The sequence below is a fragment of the Suricata suricatta genome, chromosome 10, assembly GCF_006229205.1.
Source record: "Suricata suricatta isolate VVHF042 chromosome 10, meerkat_22Aug2017_6uvM2_HiC, whole genome shotgun sequence".
NCBI classification, from domain to species: domain Eukaryota; kingdom Metazoa; phylum Chordata; class Mammalia; order Carnivora; family Herpestidae; genus Suricata; species Suricata suricatta.
In genome coordinates this window covers 95,245,225-95,251,033 of record NC_043709.1, presented here as the reverse complement: position 1 = coordinate 95,251,033, position 5,809 = coordinate 95,245,225, and positions in this window count along the sequence as shown.

The following is a 5,809-nucleotide window of genomic DNA, read 5'->3' as shown; positions in this document are numbered from 1 at the left end:
TGCTCATCCAGAAAGGTCCAAGTCCATGCAGCTGTGGCAGAGTTACAGTTCTGTGGTTTCATGTTAGTTAACCTTATAGTTACTGTGTAATTAGTGCCACTTAATGTATGTTACCAAAAAATAAATATATCTACCCCAGACTAGATGTAGTATTTTTTGTATAATTGGATTTCCTAATACTGATATTTGTCATCCTTACAGAAAGTGAATTGGTTTTTTAAAAAAAAGAAAGTGTATTTGAAAATAAAGTCAGATGGAAAATTCATTTTTAAAATTCCTGTTTTGTCAGTTTCTCTGATAAAAGATGACCATATCACCTGTTTTCGGCCCCATGTATCCTAATCTCCCATCCCCAGAGCTGGGCTAAAGAAATAGGAATTTGTTTTCATGCCTGAGGCACTTAGACACTTCAGAAGGTGGCATAGCCTGTCTCACCTGGACTGCAGGCTCTGGCTCTAGTTCACAGGCTCCCTTTCCTCACTGTATCCAGGTTCCTTTCCAGAGGAGCTGCCAGTTCTCTTGGGCAGCACTCAGTTTCTCTCTCCTCTCCAGCTGACTAAACTTTTTTCTGTACCAGTTAATTTTTCCAACTACTAATAGATTAAAGGCAGTTTTCTAAAAAAAAAATAATAATAATAAAAAAAGAATTAATACCCATTCTTCTCAAATGACTGAAAAATTGAAAAGGAAGGAACACTTCCAAATTCATTCTATGAGTTCAGCATTACTGTGATACAAAAACCAGATAAAGACTTCACCAAAGAGAGAACTACCAGGTCCAATATCCCTGATGAACATGAATGAAAAAGTTCTCAATAAAATACCAGCAAACTGAATCCAAAAACACATTAAAAAATCATTTATCACAGTCAAGTGGGATTTATTCCTAGTTTCCAAGTATGGTTCAGTATTTGCAAATCAAGCAATGTGACATGCCACAGTAATAAAAGAAAGGATAGGAACCATATGATCATTTCAATAGATGCAGAAAAACATTTGGCAAAATATAACATCTATTCATGATAAAAAAAAAAAAACCCAGCAAAGTAGAGTTAGAGTGAACATATCTCAACATAATAAAGGCCATCTATGAAAAACCCACAGTTAATATTATCCTCAGTGGGGAAAAACAGAGCTTTTCCTCTATGGTCAGGAACAAGACAAGGATGTCCATTTTCATCACTGCTTTTTAACGTAGTACCGGAATTCCTAGCCACAGTAATACAACAAAAAAAGAAATAAAAGGCATCCAAACTGTCAAGAAAGAAGTCAAACTTTCACTATTTACAGATGACATAGAACTCTATATAGAAAATCTGAAAGTCTACACCAAAACACCAGAACTGACACATGAATTCAGTAAAGTCATAGGATATAAAATCAATGTACAGAAATTGATTGCATTTCTATACACCAATAATGAAGCAGCAGAAAGGGAAATTAAGGAATCAATCCCATTTACAATTGCACCCAAAACCATAAGATACCTAGGAATAAACCTAACCAAAGTGGTGAAAGACTTGTACTCTGAAACTATAAAATACTGATGAAAGATGATACAAATGGAAAGGCATTCCATGCTCATGGTTTCGGCAAATAAATATTGTTAAAATGTCTATACTATCCAATACATCTACAGATTTAATACAATCCATATCAAAATGCAAAGAGCATTTTACACAGAGCTAGAACAAACAATCCTAAAATTTGTATGGAACCACAAAAGACCTCAAATAGCTAAAGCAATCCTGACAAAGAAGAGCAAAGCTGGAGGCACCACAATTCTGGACATCAAGCTATATTACAAAGCTATAGTGATCAAGACAGTATGATACTGGCACAAAATTGACAGGGAGATCAATGAAACAGAATAGAAAACCCAGAAATAGACCTACAACTATATGGCCCATTAATCTTTGACAAAGCAGGAAAGAATATCCAATGGTAAAAAAGACAGTCTTTTCAACAAACGTTATTGGGAAACTGGTCAGATACATGCAAAATAAATTCAAAATGGATGAAAGACCTAAATGTGAGACCTAAAATCATAAAAATATTAGAGGTGAAGTCAGACAGTAACTTTTTTGACAATAGCCATAGCAACTTCTTTCTAGACAAGTCTTCTGAGGCAAGGGGAAACCAAAACAAAAATAAATTATTGTAATTTCATCAAGATAAAAAGCTTCTGCACAGTGAAGGAAACAATAAAACTGAAATGCAACCAATGGAATGGGAGAAGATGTTTGCAAATGGCATATCTGATAAAGGGTTATTTCCCAAAATATATAAAGAACTTCTATAACTCAAAACCAAAAATCTAATAGTCCAATTTAAAAATGGGCAGAAGACATGAATAGACATTTTCCCAAAGAAGACACACAGATGGCAAACAGACACATGAAAATATTCTCAACATCAATGATCATCAGGGAAATACAAATTAAAACTACAATGAGATATCACCTCACTCTGTCAGAATGTGCTAAAATGAGTAACACAGGAAACAACAGGTGTTGGTGAGGATGCAAAGAAAGGGGACCCCTCTATGCAGCCACTGTGGAGAACAGTAGGCGGTTCCTCAAAAAGTTAAAAGTAGAACTACCTCATCATCCAGCAATTCAACTACTAGCAATTCTATTTACTTAAAGAATACAAAAATACAAATTCAAAAGGATATATCCACCCCAATGTTTATAGCAGCATTATCTACAATAGTAAACTTACGGAAACAGCCCAAGTGTCTATCTACTGCTGAATGGATAAAGAAGAGGGAGTGTGTGCACTTGCTGTGATGAGCACTGCGTGAGGTATGGAAGTGTTGAGACACTATATTGTATACCTGAAACTAATGTTATACTGTATTTCAACTAACTAGAATTTAAACAACTTTAAGAAAAAAGGATTTGAAAAAAACAAAATTTTTCTACATTTTCTGTCTGTTCAGAACTGCAGAGCAGACCTGGTGAAGGATCACTAAGAAAAGGATGTGCCTAGGTGACTCAGTTGGTTATGTTCCAAGTCTTGATTTCAGTCCAGGTCATGGTCTCATGGTCCATGAGATCAAGCCCCACATCAGGCTCTGTGCTGGCAGCGTGGAGCTTGCTTGGGATCCTCTCTCTTCCTCTCTCTCTGCTTCTCTCCACCCCCACCATGTGCACTCTCTCTCTCTCTCTCTCTCTCAAAATAAATAAACATTAAAAAAAAGAAAACTAAGATTCATTAGCTTTTAAAAAGGAGAGACAAAACTTCACCTCCTACCGTTTTAGGTTTTCTGCTGGGCTTTTAACAAAAAGATTAATAAGGGAAAAACAAGTTACTAGCACATCACATGGTAGAAACCAAAATGAAGAGGAATTCTTAGGGGGTTTTAGAAAGCCAGCCTACTTAGCATCTTCAACAAAGAACAATATTTGTGGAGAGAAGTAACAGCAGAAAGAAAAGCAGTCTGAGTCTTCCAAAGTTGGCACTCTGTAGGAAGGTAAATATGAGTGAGGAAACTGATGGAGTAAGGTTTGCTTTCTAGGGGCTGATAAGAATCCGTGTAGTAAAAGGAGAATTTATATCTTTAGGTAGAAAAGGTGGAGAATAGGACGATTTTCTCCTGTGTTTACTGTTTCCTAATTGCTTTCAGTTCAGAATATTTTTTATGTCAAAAAGACATATTTTGGGGTACATATTCTGGTTTCCCTCAGTTTCATGATCACAACAAAAGGGGAAAGGTGTCTTTTTAAGAAATTATTTATTTTTAAGAGAAAGAGAAAGAAAGAGTGCAAGTGGAGGAGGAGCAGAGAGAGCCGGAAAGGGAAAATCGCAAGCAGGCTCCATGCTATCAGAGCAGAGCCTGACATAGGCCTTGATCTCACAAACTGTGAGATCATGACTTGAGCTGAAATTAAGAGTCCAGTGTAAAACTGAATGAGTGACCCAGGTGCTCTAAAAGGGGAAAGGATTCTTAAATTTTTAAAAAATATTTATTTATTTTTCAGAGAGAGACACACAGAGTTGTGGACAAGTGAGAGTCAGAAAGAGAGGAAGACACAGAATATGAAGCAGGCTCCAGGCTCTGAGCTGTCAGCACAGAGCCCAACATTGGGTTCGAACCCATGAACCGCGAGATCATGACCAGAGCCGAAACTGGCTGCTCAATCAACTGAAACACCCAGGCGCTCCAGGAGAGGATTCTAATGGAAGAGATATAACAGCAATATTTTTAGACAGTTTGATTATATAAAAAGAAATATCAACAAAATTAGCTTTTATTTTGTTTGCTTTATTGTATCTCTGGTTACAACTGCTATGCTGTGCTAAACAGCACCAATGAGTGAGAATCTTTTCCTTATTCTTGATCTTGAAAGGAATCTATAAAATTTTATTAAACATTATAGAAATGTATAAATTTAATGTATATGTTAGCAATTTAGGAAGTAGTCTCCAATTTCTAGTTTCCTAACAGGATTTATCCCAGATAGACATTGGATGTTATCAAATACTTTAAATGCTTTTATTGAATAATCAGTGCTCACTACAGCAGCACATATACTAAAATTGGAATAAATTGTCACGTGGTTTTTCTTCTTTAAGTCTGTTAATGAGGTAGCTAGCCTACATTTACTGCTTTTCTGATACCAAAGCATTCCAAAAGTAAATCCATGTGAATATGGATTTTTGACTATGTTCTTGTATTTGGTTAACTAATTTTTTAGATGTTCTACTTCTAATTTCATAAGACAGTCTATTTCTTTTTGTCTTGTCCTTAGCTTGTTTTAAAAGGAAACTTTCACTGGCCTCAGAAAGAACTGAGAAGATATCTTTTTTTGGGGGGGGGATATTTTTCTAGAGAAAGATGTAAAATAATTAGCTGTTCCTCAAAAGATTGGTAGATTAAATCTATTTTAATTGCTGCTTCCGTTTCCATAGGAATTTATTTTATTTTATTATTTTATTTTTAAAGTTTTTGTTATTTTGAGGGAGAGTGAGAGCACGTGCGTAAGCGAGGTAGAGACAGAGAGAGGGAGAAAGAAAACCCCAAGCAGCCTCCTTGCGGCCAGTGAGGCCCGGAAGTAGGGCTTGTTCTCAGGAACTGTAAGATCATGACCTGAGTCAAATTCAAGAGCAGGATGCTTAGCTGAGGTACACAGATGCTCCTTCCATATTTACTTTAATTATTTCTTTTTTCCCATTACATTTTGGCACTTTATCTTTTCCAAAAATCGATTTGTTTTCTGTCCTGCATGAGTGTTTTAGTTTGTTAGGACTGCCTTAACAAGGTACCACAGACTAGGTGGCTTAAACAACAGATATTAATTGTGTCACATTTCTGGAGGCTAGAAGTCTTAAACTAAGGTATTGGCAGGGTTAAATCTTTGTGAGGGATGTAAGGAAAGGATCTGTTCTAGTCTGTTCTAGGCCCCCCTGTCATGTTCCCTCACTCAGCCACACTTTAGGGCACCACTTGTCATGTCCGCCCCCGGCCAGTGGGGCGGTTGATCCTTGCGGGTTCCTGAGGGAGGGAGAGAGAATTGGGGGGCAGGGAGCACAGAGAGTGGAAACAAGACAAGGGTTTCTGATCAAGCCCCTTTATTGAGAAAAATACCTATATAGGGTTTAGGGCGGGAAACTAACAGGGTTGGTTGCTAGGAAACAGGGTCAAGTGATTTTAGCACAGAACGTGAAGGGCCGATACCACCCTGCCTGTAGGTGATTGATCTTTTGCTCTTCTGGCTTCTCCTGACAGGGAGTGGCACTTCCCTGCCTATTTTTGTAACCAGTAAATGGCTGAGTAGCTGAATCTTTGCAGCTTCCCACACCC